The sequence below is a fragment of the Pan paniscus genome, chromosome 18, assembly GCF_029289425.2.
Source record: "Pan paniscus chromosome 18, NHGRI_mPanPan1-v2.0_pri, whole genome shotgun sequence".
Taxonomy (NCBI): Eukaryota; Metazoa; Chordata; class Mammalia; order Primates; family Hominidae; genus Pan; species Pan paniscus.
This window is the reverse complement of record NC_073267.2, coordinates 14,888,863-14,908,133: the sequence shown is the minus strand read 5'-3', so window position 1 is coordinate 14,908,133 and position 19,271 is coordinate 14,888,863. Positions and strand designations below refer to the sequence as shown.

At 52.5% G+C, this 19,271-nt stretch overlaps 1 long non-coding RNA gene across 1 annotated transcript; it reads left to right on the top strand.

The window, feature by feature from the left end:
• Positions 1 to 1,169: 1,169 nt before the first annotated feature.
• Positions 1,170 to 8,962, top strand: LOC134729335 (uncharacterized). The gene is made up of 2 exons (XR_010110350.1): positions 1,170 to 1,771; positions 8,081 to 8,962. It is a non-coding gene; the product is annotated as an uncharacterized LOC134729335 (long non-coding RNA).
• Positions 8,963 to 19,271: the final 10,309 nt, after the last annotated feature.

The following is a 19,271-nucleotide window of genomic DNA, read 5'->3' as shown; positions in this document are numbered from 1 at the left end:
GCCTCCTGGGTAGCTGGGATTACAGGTGCGTGCCAATACAAATACAAAAAATGCCTGGCTAATTTTTTGTATTTTTAGTAGAGACGGGGTTTCACCATGTTGGCCAGGCTGGTCTCGAACTCCTGACTTCTGGTGAACTGCCCACCTTGGCCTTCCAAAGTGCTGGGATTACAGATGTGAGCCACAGCGCCCAGCCTATTTGGCATCTCTTAATCTGTTTATGCCTGAGATTTTTACAGGGCTGGAACACTGCTGTCACACCCACCAACCAAGAGATATGGTCGCCCGTCACTTCTGTCTTGGTTGTGAAGCATTGTTGCTCTTTATGTGGGGCCCAAGATGTGCTGGCAGCTAAATCCCATTAGGGAGGGTCACTCCTGGTCGCACAGAGGCCCAGGCTGCGGAAATGACTGGCCCAGGTGACTTGGTGACTTAGCAGGCAGGCTGAGCTCTAACCTAGGGCTACTGGCTTCTGATCCCAGAGGGGCTCTTTCTAACCACACCAGCCCAGCTGAACTTGACTTCCGAGGTCTCTTCCCAGGGAAGATATGGGGACTTTCAGCTTTGTAACCCCACCCCTGGTACTTACTACACTCAAGCTCGAGGGAATGCACCAGAACCTGCCCCTCCGCCCCCCAACTTTTTCAAAAGACAGGGTCTTGCTGCGTTGCCCTGGCTGATCTTGAACTCCTGGGCTCAAGCAGTCCTCCCACTTCAGTCTCCCGAGTAGCTTGAACTACAGGCATGCGCCACCACGCCCAGCATGCCCCTCTTTTGTGAAAGCCTGGAAGGGGGCCCTCCTGGGTCTGGGGGTTAGGGAGTGACACCCTGAGACCCCCCCCCTTTTCAGAAGCTGGACAGGATGAGGCACTAGTACTCCTGGCCAAATGCATGATGATTTTAGGTGGTACACAGGTGAGCCAGGTTTTATTTTTGTGGTTATTTACTTTCTGTAAAGCCTTAGGGGGAAAAAGTATAAGTAGCCCATCAAACTTGGCTTCACCAGGTCGTGGTAGAGTACTTTCATTTCCAATGAATAATGAATGTCTGTTTGTGAGGCCCTCTTATAAGATTTGTAAGGCAGCTATTAGGTAAGTGAATGTGAAGATAAAATGCGTGGAGATGGCAAATCCTCAGGGATCTGGGAGCCTGGGATGAAATTTGGCAAATGTGGCCTCCGTGGAAGCCGCTGGAAGCCAGAGCCCACAGTTTCTTCCACCCTGAGCTTCCTGGTTACAGCCGCAGCCAAGCTCTGCTGATGGGCTTGGAAAGAGTGACTCCCAGCTGGCCTGCGTCGGAGGTCAGAGTGACCGGGAAGCAGGCGCCATGCCTGCTGCTTGGCGTGCCACGCCCAGCCTGGTCAGCAGCTCCCATGGCCCTTGGTGGCCCATCCCTGTGGCCTGCACATGGGTCAGGGCTCTCCTCCCCAGACCAGGAGTTCCCAGGCTCTGGCTCACTCCCTCTGCCGACATCTGAGGAACCCCCCGAAGCCGGGTCTGCAACACCCCTCCTGAGTCCTCCCCCACTGCCCTGCCACAGCTTCTTGGTGGGACTCTAGGGGGCGAGGGGGTGCAACTGGACACCCATTTCACAGATGCCCCCCCAGCCAACTGGTACATCTAATGCAGCACAAAGCTCAGACCGCCAAGACTGGGAACGGGGACCCCAGCTCTGCCACCTCCCCTCCATGCCTCACTGAAGCCTTGTGCAGATTGAACAAGCTGAAATAGAAACACGCTTGGAGCAGGGTGTGGCATACAGGAAGCGCCATGTAAGTGCATGTTCCTGCCGCTGCTGCGGTGAAGCCTCTGGGCTCTTGGCCACCATCATTCCTCATTCTTCATTCACTTGCATTTTGGGAGCATCTCTACTCTAGGTCTAAGGCTCTTTTCTTTTGAGAGAGGGTCACGTCACTGTCAGGCTGGAGTTCAGTAGCACGATCATAGCTCACCGCAGCCTTGAACTCCTGGCCTCAAGCAATTCTCTCACCTCAGCCTCCCGAGGAGCTAGGATTACAGGTGCACCACCACGCCCAGCTAATTTTTAATTTTTTGGTGGAAATGGGGTCTTGCTATGTTGGGAAGGCTGGTCTTGAACTCCTGGCCGAAAATGATCATCCTGCCTCAGCTTCCCAAAGTGCTGGGATTACAGGCATGAGGCACCGTGCCTGGTCATGTCAGGCTTTGGATGTGTGGAGAGAGCAGGCGCTGTCTGCAGAGGACACAGGCAGGTGGCAGGATGATGTTTCCACCCATCCTCAGCTCCTTCCTCACTCTGGCCTGTGCCCAGCCAGGGTGATGGGGTGGGGTGTCCAGGAGCCCAAGAAATGGGATGGAGACCTTTGCATCAAGCATGTCTGAAAGGAGAATCCGCCCTGGCTGCGAGATGGGAGTCACTGTTGTTAGTGCTTCACTCTGAGGCACCTCTTCTACGGGACAGGTCCCCAGGTAAGGGCCAGGAGGAGAGTCTGGGACACGTGAAGGCCGGGCAGGTCACCCTTGCACCCTGCAAAATGTGCTATCCTTTCACTCAGAATTTTCTGAGACAGGATCCTGCTCTATCACCCAGGCTGGAGTGCAGTGGCATGATCTCGGCTCACTGCAACTTCCGCCTACCGGGTTCAAAAGATTCTGGTGCCTCAGCTTCCTAAGTAGCTGGGACTGTAGGTGCTCACCAACATGCCTGGCTAATTTTTGTATTTTTAGTAGGGATGGGGTTTCACCACGTTAGCCAGGCTTGTCTTGAACTCCTGACCTCAAGTGATCCTCCTGCCTCAACCTCCCAAACTGCTGGGATGACAGGCGTGAGCCACTGCGCCCAGCGAGAATCTCTTCTTGATAGCTGATAAGCCTGACCCCTTTCAAGTATCAGGGAGGGCCATGGCCAAGTGTGCGCAGCTGAACGGGTTCCAGTTTTAGAGGTGCCTGGATAGAATTGCCCCTGGGTCCTAGGGGCTCATTCTTCCAGGGGAGAAGGAATGGGAAGGGACCAGGGAAAGTTTCAGGGAGAAAATGTTTGCAAAGGAGTCGGTGTTGGGATAAAGCAGAGAAGGTGTCCCAGGAGGGGGGAGCTGGCTGTGCAAAGGCCCTGGGGCATGAAGGAGCCTGTGATATCAGCTCAACTGGGTGGCTTGAAGCCCATCAAGCTCTTATTCTTTACAGATGGGGTAAGGCTGGGGTCAGCTCAGAGACGAGTGAGCTGCCCTGTTGGAGCCCTGGGCACTGTACCTCCCCCCCACCCCCACCACCCCAGCTCAAGCCTGGAACACCCCTGGTTTCTGTATGAAGTGTTTCAGTGCCTCACTTTATCTGTAAGGAATGTTATCATCTGGGGGCTACAGAAGAAGAAAAGACCAAGCCTCTTAGGGAGTCCTGTGTTCGGTGCCCAGCCAGAAGGGCAGCTCTTCCCCAGGTCTGGGGGTGAAGGTCCCATCCCCTAGAGGCTGGCCCCTGTGAGCAGAGCTGCCCTCATGCCAGCCCCTGCTGACCCCCTGCCTGCATACGTCCCCCTGGGCAGGCCCATCTCTGGGGCCACCCCAGCAGGGCCATGGGCTGCCCATCTCTCCCTTGAGTACCACCACCCTTTTGTTCTTGTGGGGTGTGGCTACCTTTTTACTTCTCTGTGAAGAGATGGTGCTTCAGGGAAGGGAAGGAAAGTCAGGGGTGACCGGGACATGTGGGCACTGATCAGTTCTCACAGCTGCCTGGGTGGCAGGCCTGGCCAGCCCCACGGTATGGAAGAAACTGAGGCTGAGTCACATGGGGTTGAGTGAGGTGGCACTGCTTCTGAAGTTGGTGACTGAGAGTCATCCTCTTTGCCCTGGAGCCCCTGCTGCTGTTCCCTGGCACTGGAGCCCCTTGTGACATTTGATGCTCAGAGGGCCAGGAGCTGTGGTAGGCTGGGCTGGGCACTACCGGCTCGGCTGCCTGGGACTCCCTCTCTGCTACCCACGCTCCCAGCTTGCTGGGTCCAACTGGCCGTTTTTGGTGGGAGCTGTTGTCCTTGGAGGCAAGGGGGTCAGGGGCGGGAGTACCTGGGTGCTTCCAGTCCCTGTCTTTCCTCCAGGAAATCTTTAAATCTGCAGGTAAAGCACATAGTTCAAAGCCACCCCCAGAAAGTGTTATTTTAAATTGTAAAGTATGTTCAGGCCAGGTGCAGTGGTGCGTGCCTGTCATCCCAACATTTTGGGCAGCTGAGGCGGGAGCATGGCTTGAGGCGAGGAGTTTGAGATAAGCCTGGCCAACATCGTGAGATCCCATCTCTACAAAAAATTTTAAAAATTAGTCACGTGTGGTGGCATCTGCCTGTAGACTCAGCTGGTAAGTCTGGTAGCAGGTCTTTAAGTGGAAACAGTTGTTTTCTTTTCTTTCCTTCTTTTTTTTTGAGACAGAGTTTCACTCTTGTTGCCAGCCTGGAGTGCAATGGTGCAGTCTCTGCTCACTGCAAACTCCACCTCGTGGGTTCAAGCGATTCTCCTGCCTCAGCCTCCCAAGTAGCTGGGACTACAGGCACCCGCCACCATGCCCAGCTAATTTTTTGTATTTTTAATGGAGATAGCGGGGTTTTACCATGTTGACCAGGCTGATCTCGAACTGCTGACTTCAGGTGATCCACCCTCCTCGGCCTCCCAAAGTGCTGGGATTACAAGCATGAGCCATGCTGCCTTACGTTTTTTTTTTTACTTTTTGAGACAGAGTCTCACTCTGTTGCCCGGGCTGCAGTACAGTGGTACAATAATGGCTCACTGCAGCCTTGACCTCCTGGGCTCAAGTGATCCTCCCGCCTCAACCTCCCAGGTAGCTGAGACTACAGGTACGCACCACCATGTCCAGCTAATTTTTAATTTTTTGTAGAGATAGGGTCCTGCCATGTTGCCCAGGCTGGTCTCAGACTCCTGGTCTTAAGGAATTTGCCTGCCTCAGCCTCCCAAAGTGCTGAGATTGCAGGCGCGAGCCACCATGCCCGCCCCAGATAGCCATTTTCTACCCTGTGTTTCCATCCCAGCAAGTGTTCAAGCTATAAACATGCTTTGGGTTTTTTTGCTTGTTCGTTTTTTACTTATTTATTTATTTTGAGATGGAGTTTTGCTCTTGTTGGCCAGGCTGGAGTGCAATGGCATGATCTCGGCTCACTGCAACCTCTGCCTCCCAGGTTCAAGCGATTCTCCTGCCTCAGCCTCCCAAGTAGCTGGGTGCCCATCACCACGCCCAGCTAACTTCATATTTTTAGTAGAGACGGGGTTTCACCATGTTGGCCAGGCTGGTGTAATCCCAGCACTTTGGGAGGCCAAGGTGGGCAGATCATGAGGTTAGGAGATCGAGACCATCCTGGCTAACACGGCGAAACCCTGTCTCTACTAAAAATACAAAAAATTAGCCGGGCGTGGTGGCGGGCGCCTGTAGTCCCAGCTACTCAGGAGGCTGAGGCAGGAGAATGGTGTGAACTCAGGAGGTGGAGCTTGCAGTGAGCCAAGATTGCGCCACTGCACTCCAGCCTGGGCGACAGAGCGAGACTCCGTCTCAAAAAAAAAAAAAAAAAGAAACAACTCCTGACCTAAGGTGATCCACCCGCCTTGCCCTCCCAAAGTACTGGGATTACAGGCATGAGCCACCGCACCCAGCCTTGTTTTTTTTTAAAATAAAGAGACAGGGTCTTGCTCTGTCACCCAGGCTGGAATGCAGTGACGTGATCACAGCCCACTATACCCTCAAACTCCTGGGCTTGAGCCATCCTCCTCCCTCAGCCTCCCGAGAAGCTGAGTCTGTAGGCAGATGCCACCACATGTGGCTAATTTTTAACATTTTTTGGAGAGGCAGGATCTCATGATGTTGCCCAGGCTTTTCTCAAACTCCTCGCCTCAAGCCATGCTCCCGCCTCAGCTGCCCAAAATGTTGGGATGACAGGCATGCGCCACTGCACCTGGCCTCAACATACTTTAAACTTTAAAATAACACTTTCTGGGGGCGGGTTTGAACTAAGTGCTTTACCTGCAGATGTAAATGGCAGCTCCTCAACCTAATGACTGTGTAACCTCGGGAAAGTTTATCAATCTCTCCGAACCTTAGTTTCTCATCTGGCAAATGGGGGTGGTAACAGCACCATATATTGAAGGATTTAATGCATCTAGAGCCCTTAGCGCAGGGCCTGGCACCAAGTTGGCCCTGGGCACGGCCGTAGCCACTTCGCCTGACCGTCAAGGCAACCTTGTGAGATTCGTGTTGTCATCAGGCCCGTTTTCTAGTTGACAAAACTGAAGCCCCAAGCAAGTAAGTGCTTCCCCCGAGGTCAAGTCATCATTTAAAAATCCTGAAATAATGGCGCCATCAAGGGGTTCAGGTGGAGTGACTACCACAGCCCCTCCCGTCCCCTCACCACACTGAGGGCTCTCGGCCCCCCTGCAGTGACGTCCCCACTCCCAGCCTTCCCTGGCCCAGAAGCCCACTCCTCTCCAGCCCCCGACTCTGGGGCAGCCCAGGGAGCCTGTGCTGCGAATGCCACCTCTTCTTGGGAGCTTTCCCCTCCCTATGACCCTGTCCCATTGTGAGCCATCATAGTCATTACCCAACTCCACCCCACCCAGTTTCCAGGAAGTTCAAAGCAGCCCTGGACCCCTTTCCGCCCTGCCCTGCAGGTGTCCTGACACACATGTGACCTGGCGTGGCCAGATTCCACGAGGGTGTTTAAGCGTTATTTATTTGCGTTACCGCACATGTGGACACACAGCCGTCTGCAAGAATTCCCGGGCTGAGCAGCGTGAGTCAGCGCTCCAGTGCACGCCTGCGTGCGGGTGTCTGGGTGTACGTGAGCCCACCCATGCATATCGGCTTGGTAGAGTTACATCTTCATTATGGAAAATTTCAAAAATGCACAGTGGAGAAGACCGAGCCGTCATTCCGGCATCCCCGCCCTTGCTTCGGCAGCAGAAGCATTTTACCACTCTAGTTTCACCTCCTTGCAGGCTCCCTCTCCAGCCTCTTCCCTCTCTTGGCTGGAGGATTTCAAAGCGAATTGCCGACATCATACCATGCATGTCATTTTTTAAAACTTTAAATTTTGAAATCATAATAGATCCACAGGAAATTGCAGAGATTACCCAGTGGCCCTCTGTACCCCTCACCTATTTCCCCCCAGTGGCTACATCTCACATGATCTACAATATCCAATGTCCAATATCATTATCTGTCATATCAAAACTTGGCAATTGACATTGGTATTAATAGAATGCGCGTGTATAGTTTTTGGTTTTTATTATTTTGAGACGGAGTCTCTCTCTGTCACCCAGGTTGGAGTACAGTGGTGCAATCTCCGCTCACTGCAACTTCTGCCTCCTGGATTCAAGCAATTCTCGTGCCTCAGCTTCCAGAGTAGCTGGGATTACAGGCGCCCACAACTACAACCAGCTCATTTTTGTATTTTTTTTTTGGACAGAGTCTCGCTCTGTCACCCAGGCTGGAGTGCAGTGGCGCAATCTCGGCTCACTGCAAGCTCCGCCTCCCGGGTTCATGCCATTCTCCTGCCTCAGCCTCTCTAGTAGCTGGAACTGCAGGCACCTGCCAACACGCCTGGCTAATTTTTTTGTATTTTTAGTAGAGATGGGGTTTCACCGTGTTAGCCAGGATAGTCTTGATCTCCTGACCTCGTGATCTGCCCGCCTCTGCCTCCCAAAGTGCTGGGATTACAGGTGTGAGCCACCACACCTGGCCTCATTTTTGTATTTTTAATAGAGATAGGGTTTCACCATGTTGGCCAGGCTGGCCTTGAACTCCTGGTCTCAAGTGCTCTGCCCACTTTGGCCTCCCAAAGTTCTGGGATTACAGGGGTGAGCCACCGCTCCAACCTGCATGTATAGTTTTATGCTGTTTTGTCTGTGTAAATTCACACAACCACCATTGAAACAAAAAACAGAATCACCCTATCACCACCAAGATCCCCAGGCAGTCACACTCACCCCATTCCCCCACTGTCCCTGCCCCCCAGCAGCCATTAATCTGGTCTTCATCTCTGTAACTTTGTCATTTGAGAATGCTATAGAAATAGAATCATCCAGGATGTGACTTTTGAGGTTGGCTTTTTCCCCCAGGCAGCATAAACACCCTTGAGATCATCCAAGTAGTGGCGAGTATCGGCAGCTCATTCGTCTTATCGCTCAGTGGTATTCCGCGGTGTGGAGGGGCCACGGTTTGCTGAACCGGTCGACTATCGAGAGGCATCTGTGCTGTTTCCAATTTGGAGCTGTTATGAATAAAGCTGCTACAGGTTTCCATGTGGACATCAGCTTTCATTTCTCTGGGATAACTGCCCAGGAGTGTGATTGTATAAATGTCTAAGTTTATATTCAGTTTTCAGGAAACAGACAAGCTCTTCTCCAGAGCGGCTGTGCAGGCGGATCATTGTGCGGGGGAGGGGGGCGGAAAGTGAAGCATTTATTGCTGGGGGCCCAAGGAGCTGGCCCTGGTGACCCTGAGCAGCCCGCGTTCGGCTCACACTACGCAGCACTCACCGTGCCCTGGGTGCTGTGCTGTTACAGCATGTGACCCCTGTTACAGGATGTTTAGTCCCCACTTTACAGAAGAGAAAACTAAAGTTAGCAGGCTAAGCAACTGGCCCCAAGCCACTGCTAGCAAGTAGGAGCAACAAAATTCAAATCCAGGTCGGGCGCAGTGGCTCAGCCTGTAATCCCAGCACTTTGGGAGGCCGAGGCGGGTGGATCACCTCAGGTCAGGAGTTCAAGACCAGCCTGGCCAACATGGCGAAACTCCGTCTCTACTAAAAATACAAAAATTAGCCAGACATGGTGGCAGGCGCCTGTAATCCCAGCTACTCGGGAGGCTGAGGCACGAGAATTGCTTGGAGCCAGGAGGCGGAGGTTGCAGTGAGCCGAGATCTTGCCTCTGCATTCCAGAGTGGGCAATAGAGCAAGACTCTGTCTAAAAAAAAAAAAAAAAAAAAAAAAAAAATTAAATTCAGGCTGGGCGCAGTGGCTCACGCCTGTAATCCCAGCACTTTGGGAGGCCGAGGCGGGCAGATCACTGGAGGTCAGGAGTTGGAGACCAGCCTGGGCAACATAGTGAAACCCCGTCTCTACTAAAAATACAAAAATTAGCTGGGCATGGTGGTGCAAGCCTGTAGTCCCAGCTACTCAGGAGGGTGAGGCACGAGAATGGCTTGAACCTGGGAGGCAGAGGCTGCAGTGAGCTGCAATTGCACCACTGCACTCCAGCCTGGACGACAGAGCACGACCCTGTCTCAAAAAAAAGAATTCAAATATAGCCCCATTGGGGTTGATATTCAACCTTGTTGGGTGGCAAGAATTGGTGCTGAATGTTTTGGGGAGACAGTGGATAGACCAGGGGAGTCAGGGGGAAGTCCCTGGCATGAGGAATACAGACCCCACTGACAAGAGGGGAGAAAGGAGCCTGGCTTCTTCTCTCTCCTGGCCAGGCTGACCCAGCTCCTGCCCCCTGATCTTTGCCTTATGTCCCTCCTCTCTCCGTCACAGGGGAAGCTGTTGTTCTGTTGCTCCTGGGTCCCCTTGGTCTCGACAGGTGCATCTGTCTTCCCTGGCACTCAGTCTTGTGGGGGGAGAATCCTTACCCAGCCCCGTCTGCACCTAGAACCTCCAACATCCCCATCGTCTTGGGAAGCAGGGGTAACACAGAAAACTTACTCTTTGTTCTTCGTCCTACCCTGCAGCAAGCTCTGAGTCTGCACCCTCTTTGTGGGGTTTTGGTCTGGTGAGAGGCTATTGGTGGTGAGGATGGCGACGCCTACCCTCTGCTGGGCTCAGTGGCTGCTGCTTGATTATATGATCTCACGTGACTGGCATGACTGCCCTGCAGCAGGTGTTATTACCGCTGCTTTAGAGACACACAGTGGGGGGCTCAGCTAGATGAGGCTCATCGAGCTCGCAAGTGGCAGAGCTGGGATTTGAAACCATGTCCATCCGACCCCAAAATCTGAGCTAAGCAGTTAGGAAGGGTGTTTGTTTGTTTGTCTCCCTCTGTTGCCTAGGCCGGTGCACAGTGGCGTGATCTCAGCTCACTGCAACCTCTGCCTCCCAGGTTCAAGTGATTCTCCTGCCTCAGCTTCCTGAGTACCTGGGATTATAGGCATGCATCACCACACATGGCTAATTTTTTGTATTTTTAGTAGAGACAGGGTTTCACCATGTTGGCTGGTCTTGAACTCCTGACCTCAAGTGAGCTGCCTGCCTTGGCCTCCCAAAGTGCTGGGATTATACGTGTGAGCCACCGTGTCTGGCCCTGGAAGGGTGTCTTGTCAATGCTGCTGGAGAGGGCTTGTCTTTCATGCCCAGGATGGGGCAGCCTGGGACTCTGTGGTATCTGGACTCAGGCACAAGTTGCCCAGCTGCCTGGCTGTGAGTCCTCAGGGGTCCAGGTGCCCTTCAACAGGGACCTCACTCTGCTCAGGAGCCACTGGAGCAGCTCCGTGTGAACCCCATGGTTCTGCTCTGCTCCGCCCACGGCTCTTGGGTGAAGCCTCTACTCTGGCCTGAGGTCCCAGGCCTGCCCTTAAGTCACATCTCACCCTCCTAGCTGTGTGAGCCCAGGCAGGCGGCTCAGGCTCTCTGAGCCTCCTCACCTCTTCCAGGAGGGGAAATCAGTCTTTTCCATTTCAGGAAGGCCCAGCCGTGGATACTCTGTTGACCCGAAAGACACTCAGTGGTCAGAAGGGGGATGTTGAGCCTGGTGGGTGAGGTCCCTGTACCCCTGGCCCCAGCCCTGGTCCCTACACGCAGTGTGACCCAGAACAAGTGGCTTTAGCTCTGGGCCTCCTTTCCCACTTAGCAAAGATGGCCCTTCTGACAGGTTTGCATAGCTGGCCCAGGAGGCGGCTCTTTGTGAATCACGAGGTGCTACACGTGTGTGAAGCTTTTCTGGTTCATCAAGCTACAAGCTTGGGACTGTGTATTTTTTATTTGAGTCTGCTTCTTTTTTGTGGCTCTGATTTTTGTTGTTGTTTATTTAATTTTTCTGTAGGGCCGGGTTCTCAACTATGTTGCTCAGACTGGTCTCAAACTCCCGGGCTCAAATGATCTGCCTGCCTCTGCCTCCCAAAGTTCTGGGATTACAGGTGGGAGCCACTACATCCAGCCTGATTTTTTTTTTTTTTTTTTTAGACGGAGTCTCACTCTGTCACCCAGGCTGGAGTGCAGTGGCATGATCTCAGCTCACTGCAACCTCTGCCTCCTGGGTTCCAGCGATTCTCTTGCCTCACAGCCTCCTGAGTAGCTGGGACTACAGACACCCGCCACTACACCCAGCTGATTTTTAATAGAGACGGGGTTTCACCACATTGGCCAGGCTGGTCTCAAACTCCTGACCTTGTGATCTGCACACCTCGGCCTCCCAAAGTGCTGGGATTACAGGCGTGAGCCACTGCGCCTGGCCCTGATTTTGTTTTTTAAGGCTTAGCTAGGCAAGTGTATTTCTAGTCAAATTACAGTATCTGTACAGCTGGAGGAGTGGGGAACAGGATCCCTTCCTCCATTCGCTTGCTTTGGTTTGATGTTTCCTGAGCATCTGTTGTGTGCCAGGCCCAGTGCTGGGATGGAGGAAGGAAGCCAGGCAGGGCATCAGCCCTAGAGGTGCCCATGGTCCCCTGGGGTATCAGGAGTAAACAGCCCATCCGATCCAGGGTGGTGTGCACAGCAAATGAGGGGTGTTGCAGGAGGGAACCTGACCACCCTCCAACACCAGGCTAGGTGGAAGAGGGCTGATCAGGGAACTTCCTGGAGACACGGGAACCCCAGATGAGTTGTAAGAGATTGAGGGGATCTGGGTAGGCAGAGAAGTAGAGAGGGGACCCTCCAAGCAGAGGGAACAGCATGAGCAAAGGCTGGGGTGTGAATTGCAGGCGTGTGAATTGCCCAAATCCCCTCCCCAGGGCTCTTCCTGCTGGGTGATGAGGTTCACCTTAATACTGGGCTGCTCCTACCACACCCAGTTTGCACCTTGGACCAGTGAGTTGTCCTTCTCTGTCCTAAAGTTTTCCAAAACCATCCAGCCATTTGTCTGTCTGGCTATCTATTATCTATTCATTGATCTATTCACCCATCCATCTATTAATTCATTTATCTATGCATGTATTCATCTGTCTCTTCATTTGTCATCTATCCATCCACTTATCCATCCATATAATCCAGCCATTTATTTATAAAGCATTCATCCATCTATCCATTCGTCTATCCATCCATGCATCCACCTGTGTATCCATCTAATACTCTTTTTCTTCATGTCTCTGCTTGCTTGTCCATCCATCCATCTATCCATCCATCCATCCATCCATCTGTCTGTCCATCCACCTATTTATCCAGCCAGCAACACATCCAACAAATATCTGTTGAGTGCTGACAATGTGCCAAGATCTGCTGGGCAGAGCCTTGCTGAGGAGGTGCAGGGGAAGTGATGAGCAGATGTGGGCTGAGGTTTGCCTCACTCCCTGCCAGGGCCCTGCCCAAAATGGGCACAGACTTGCCCCTGGGGTTCCTCCCCGTCCTGGGCTGCCTGGTCTTGTTAGGAGGGAGGCGGCCCTTACCTCTGGGCTTGGGAAAATGTCCCTGGCATTCTACTCTTGAGAGTGTCACTGTATTAGTCCATTTTCCTACTGTTGTAAGAACTGCCTGGGACTGGGTAATTTATAAAGGAAAGAGGTTTAATTGACTCATAGTTCAGCATGGCTGGGGAGGCCTCAGGAAACTTACAATCATGATGCAAGGCAAAGGGGAAGCAAGCACCTTCTTCACAAGGTGGCAGGAAGAACTGCCGAGTGACGGGGGGAAGAGCCCCTTATAAAACCATCAAATCTGATGAGAACTCACTATCCTAACAGTACCGGGAAATTGCCCCCATTATCCAATTACCTCCACCTGGTCTCTCCCTTGACATGTGGGGATTACAATTCAAGATGAGATTTGAGTGGGGACGCAAAGCCAAACCATATCCTTCACCTCCGCAGACAGTGGGTGAGAAAATGCACCCAGACTGCAGAAGGCCACACACTCCCCAGGTCACCTGTCTCCCTCCTGCTCCAGCCTCAAACATCACCCCTTCCTGCCTTTCTAGGGACAGATGTGAACTCTGGGCCATCCTCAGCCACTGCTGCTGATCTATTCAGCTCTTCTTTCTCATCCCAGGTCTTTGGGTTTCCAGACAAGATGCCAAATATTTGTGCTGCCCCCTGAGCATTTTTTTACAAGATGGGATCTTGCTATGTTGGCCAAGTTGATCTTGAACTCCTGGACCCAAGCAATCCTCCCACCTTGGCCTCCCAAAGTGCTGGGATTACAGGCATGAGCCACAGTGCCCAGCCCCACTGATCTTCTTGGTAGCCCATTCTCAGCTAGTCCCAGAGCCTCAAGGCAGCCTTTTTAGCTCTTGGGAAAGCCAAAGTTATTGCTAACCTCACTGTGGAGCCCTTCTCATGTCTCTGAACCAGCAGACTTATGACCTGGGCTTATATCTGTTCACTTAGGATGTGAAAATACCAACCCACCACCTCTCAGGTTCAGAGGGTTCCAGGGTACAGAAGGGGCTGGGTTGGGGTGCCCCCCACTACAGGACCAAGGTGCCAGGAAAGGCAGGGCCACCCATTGGAGCCAAGGGGACCCAGCCAGCACTAGAGCAATGGCTCTACCTGTGATGGACAGAGGAGGAGCCTGGGGCAAAGACTGGGAGGCAGGACTGGGTCAGCCTGGCCAGGAAATAGCAGGAGCCAGGCCCCTTACCCTGCTCCTGTCAGTGGGGTCTTTGCTCCCCCTCCCAGGCCCTCCTTCCCAACACCCATGGTCTGCTCGCTGTCCCTGAGGCCACAGGGCATGGTGCAGAGCTGACATCATTTGATGTGTCTGCAGCAGTCACCGGCTGTGCAAGATGACATTCTTAGATCACTCCAGGAGCTGGTATGTGTGTCCAGGTGAGAGGTGAAGTTGGTGACTTTCATAATCAGGAAAAAATATTAAGCTGCCTGTACCCACGCATTTCAGTTTCCTAGGGGTGTTGTAAAAAATCACAACAAACAGGGTGGCTTAAAGCACCAGAAATGGATTTTCTCAGAGCTCTGTAGACCAGAAGACAGAAATCAAGTTGTCCAGCAGGCCCACTGGGTACACTCACAGGTAGCTGGGGTGAGGATTTCAACATATCTTTTTGGGGAATATAATTGGGCTCACAACACCATAGGGCCCTGATTTTGTTTAAAAACCACATTGGTGGCTGGGTGCAGTGACTCACGCCTGTAATCTCAGCACTTTGGGAGGCCGAGGCAGGAGATCCTCTTGAGTCCAGGGGTTCGAAATCAGCCTAGGCAACATAGCCAGACCCTGTCTCTACAAAAAATTAAAAAATTAGCCAGGCTTGGTGGTGTGCACCTGTAGTCCCAGCTCCTTGGGAGGCTAAAGGAGGAGGATCACTTGAGCCCAGGAGGTGGAGGCTGCAGTGAGCCATACTCGTGCCACTGCACTCCAGCCTGGGCCACAGAGTGAGACCCTGTTTCTAAAAAACTTTTTTAATTTGAAAGACAAAAAAACACACACTTTCATATGTTCCGTTTCTTGATCCAGATGCTTGTTACATGGGAGTTTTTGCCCGAAAAATCCATCAAGCTATACATTTATGATCCATGCATTTTTCTGCACATATGTTATATTTCAATCAACATATTCTAAAGCACACACGTGCTGAAAACAGCCAACCTACCACGGGGTTAACAGAGGCCTCCCCTGGGGGGTAGGTTTATGGATTTCATTTTTCTCCGTTATGTTCCAAGTTGTCTGCAATAAGCCTGCATTCACTTTGTGGAATAAAAAATACATGTATGTCATTAAAAAAGTGCTAGAGATGGCACATTCCCTCTCAGATCCTTCCCTGCTCCCAAAACTATTGTAAAAGGAGGTGAGGATTCGAATGGAAATTTGGCTGCCTCAAGATTCTTTCCAAATTAATATTTTTAGCACGATTACGCACCGCTTCAAATGTCCTGCTAATGATATGTTGTCCTGATTATCCAAACTGTCTTTCTGCGGAGTGATTTGTGTGGCTCCAGCAGGAATCTCACCTGTGTCCTCTTCCGGAGGGCGAGGTAATAATAGGACTGACCTCATGGGTGGCCAGGAGGCTTAGCTGGGATAACGCACATGAAACCCCATGCACGGGGCTCTGGCACAGGGGACCGGCTGCCTCAAGTACCCTCCTGATTAGGGAATGCCCAGAGAGCGGCCCAGGAGCCTCAGGGTCCTCGGTTCATGGCTCAGTTTATCTGGGGAAGTCTGAGACCCTCCCCTGTTCCACGTTGTCATCCCTGCGGGATGGACAGGGATGCTGGGGGCTGCCCTTCTCTGGCATGTTTTCCCGTTTTGCTCCCCGACTTTTTAAATTTAAATTTAAATTTTTATTTATTTTGTTTTTTTGAGATGGAGTCTCACTTTGTCACCCAGGCTGGAGTGCAGTGGTGTCATCTCAGCTCACTGCAACCTCTGCCTCCTGGGCTGAAGTGATTCTCTTGCCTCAGCCTCTCAAGTATCTGGGACTACAGGTGCCTGCCACCATGCCCGGCTACTTTTTGTATTTTTAGTAGAGATGGGATTTCACCATGTTGGCCAGGCTGGTCTTAAACTCCTGACCTCAAATGATCTGCCCACCTCAGCCTCCCAAAGTACTGAGATTACAGGCGTGAGCTGCTGTGCCCGGCCCCGCTTTGCCCCCTTTTAATGAATCTTGGTGCCCTTTTCCTTCTGTCTTCCTCACTTGTTAGGGTTGTGTGCTATTTCATCTTGTGCGTTTAAGACATGGGGTCATGACTGTTCTGTGATCACAGGAAAGCTCAAAGGAAGCTGACAGTGGTGAGATGGTGGCAGGACTGGAGGAGATAGAGAGGGGATGTGTGTCCTTCTGTCTCCTGGGTCTCTGCTGCCACCCAACCCCCCGCCCCCCCTCCCCCCCCCAACTCTTGGCTTTGGAATTTGGGCTGAGTTGTATATGAACCTGGTCTCCTTGGCCAATATCTGTCCAAATTACCAATGCAGAACTCCTCTGTCCCAGCTGGTCTGCAGCCCAGCAGTAATCCTACAGATAAACTGGGGCTTGTGAGACCTTATTTACCTCTGAGGTTATTTTTTGCAACATTGTAAAAGCGAAAGATTGAAACAACCTAAACCCTCTTCAGTAGGGCACTAGTTAAAAATAAATGGCACCATCTGTATAACCGCATATGCTATGCAGCTGTGAAAAACCAGGGAGGAACCATTTCCAAGCTTTATTAGGTAAGAAAAGCAAGTATGCACAAAGCAAGTATACCTCTTTGTGTAAAAAGGGGAGGACGTGAGAATACATTCCTGTGAGCTTCCGTTGCATAAACTACAGCTACTCACTGAATGGTGAAATGTTACTTGTGGAGGTGGAAGTGAAACTTCGTGGTTAGGGGACTTGGGGTTGAGAGTGGGACACAGATTTGTTCATTGCCTTTTGGTGAGCACGTACACGCACAACTTTTCAAAATCTTAAACTTAGAAAAATGTAACATCATTAAAGCATAGCATGCTTTGAGTGTAGCGGTTTGGGTTTGAGTGTCACACTGGATCTTGTTTCAGCCTGTCAGCTGTGTGACCTTGGGTAAGTTACTTAACTGCTCCGTTTCCCCATCAACAGAATGCAGTTCCAACCTTGGGCTACTCAGATGAGTAAATGAAATAAACAACTCCCTCCTTCCCTCCTCCCCATCCTCCTCTCCTCCCCTCCCCCATCCCCTCCTCTTCCCTCTCTGCTCCGCCTCCTCCTCCCTCTCCCCTCCCCTCCTCCTCCTTCTCCCCTCCTCCTCCCTCTCCCCTCCCCGACTCCTCCCTCTCTCCTCCTCCTCCCTCTCCCCTCCTCCTCCCTCTCCCCTCCTCCTCCCTCTCCCCTCCCCTCCTCCTCCTTCTCCCCTCCTCCTCCCTCTCCCCTCCCCTCCTCCTCCCTCTCTCCTCCTCCTCCCTCTCCCCTCCCCTCCTCCCTCTCCCCACCCCTCCTCCTCCCTCTCCCCTCCCCTCCTCTCCTCGTCCCTCTCTCCTCCTCCCCCTCCTCCCCTTCCCTCCTCTCCCTCCTCCCCTTCCCTCCTCCCCCTCCTCCCCCTACTCCCCCTCCTCCCATCCCCTCCTCCCTTCCCCCTCCCCTCCTCCCTTCCCCCTCCCCTTTCCCCTTCCCTGTCCTCCCTCCTACCCTCCCCTTCCCCTTTCCTTCCCCCTTCCCCCTCCCCTTCCCCCTCCCCCTTCCCCCTCCTCCCTCTACCTCTCCCCTCTTCCCCCTCTTTTCCTCTTTCCCTCCCCCTCCTTTCCTCCTTCCCTCCTCCCTCTGCCCCTCCCCCTTCCCCTCCTCCCGTTTCTTCCCCTTCCCCCTCCCCTCTCTGCCCCCCACCTTGCTTTCATTCCCCTCCCCCTTCCTCCTTCCCTCCCCCTCCTCCCCTTTCTTTCCCTCCCCCTCCTCCCCTTTCTTTCCCTCCCCCTCCTCCCCTTTCTTTCCCTCCCCTCCTCCCTTTTTCCCTCCCCCTCCTCCCCTTTCTTTCCCTCCCCCTCCTCCCCTTTCTTTCCCTCCCCCTCCACCCCTTTCTTTCCCTCCCCCTCCTCCCCTTTCTTTGCTTCCTCTCCCCCCTTTCCCCCTCCTCTCCCCACTTTGCCCCTCCTCTCCCCACTTTCCCCCTCCTCTCCCCACTTTCCCCCTCCTCTCCCCACTTTCCCCCTCCTCTCCCCACTTTCTCCCTCCTCTTCTTCCTCCCCCTCCTTTCCTTCCTCCCCCTTCCTCCCTCTCCCTTTCTCCCTCCCCCTTCTACTACTCTCCCCTCTGTCCCTCCTGCTTTCCTCCCTGCCTTCCCTGCCATGCCTTTTCCCCTCCCACCTTCCCTCCCTCCCTCCCTCCTGCCTCCCCCACCTTCCCCTGTATATATGTTGGTTAATATCCAAAATATATAAAGAACTCCTACAACCCAATAGCAAAAAACCAAATAGCTCCAAAAATGGGCAAAGGACCTGAACAGACTCTTCCCCAAAGAAGACAAATGAATGGTCAAGAGGCATGTGAAAAGGTGCTTGACGCCACTCAGCAGGGAAATGCAAATCCAAAGAACAGTAGGCTATGGCCTCACACCTATTAGGGTGGCCATTCTCAAACAGAAGGTGGCCAGGCGCGGTCGCTCACGCCTGTAATCTCAGCACTTTGGGAGGCTGAGGCAGGTGGATCACTAGGTCAGGAGTTCAAGACCAGCCCGGCCAACATGGTGAAACCCTGTCTCTACTAAAAATACAGAAAGTAGCCGGGCACTGTGGCGGACACCTGTAATCCCAGCTACTCAGGAGGCTGAGGCATGAGAATCGCTTGAACCCAGAAGGCGGAGGTTGCATGAGCCGAGATTGGGCCATTGCACTCCAGCCTGGGTGACAAAAGGGAAACTCCATCTCAAAAAAAATAATGAAAAATAAAAACCCAGAAGGCAACAAATGTTGGCAACGTTGGGCACAAAAAGGAACCCTTGTGCACTGTGGTGGGAATGAGTGTAAGACGGTGTAGCCACGATAGAAAACAGCATGGAGTTGTCTCGAAAAGTGAAACAGAACCACCACGTGATCCAGCAGTCCCACTTCTGGGTGTGGATCCAAAAGAATCAAATTCAGGATCTCAAAAAGAGATTTGCATATCCATTGCAGCACTACTTACAATAGCCAAGATACAGAAGCGACTCAGATGTCCAGAAGCTGATGAGTGGATAAAGAAAACATGGTAGAGTGATACAGTGGAATATTATTCACTCTTAAAAGGGAACAGGCCAGGCGTGGTGGCTCACACCTGTAATCCCAGCACTTTGGAGGCCGAAGTAGGTGAATCACCTGAGCTCTGGAGTTCTAGACCAGCCTGGCCAACATGGTGAAAACTCATCTCTACTAAAAATACAAAAAATTAGCCGGGCGTGGTGGTGGGCGCCTGTGATCCCAGCTACGTGGGAGGTGAGGCATGAGAACTGCTTGAACCCGGGAGGCAGAGGTTGCAGTGACACAAGATCTTGCCACTGTACTCCAGCCTGGGCAAGAGTGAGACTCGCTCTCAAAAAAAAAAAAAAAAAAAAAAAAAAGAAGAAAAAGAAAACTATTTTTTAAATTTATTTATTTATCTATTTATTTATTTTGAGACGGAGTCTCACTCTGTCACCACACTGGAGTGCACTGGTGCAATCTCGGCTCATTGCAACCTCTGCCTCCCGGGTTCAAGCAATTCTCCTGCCTCAGCCTCCTG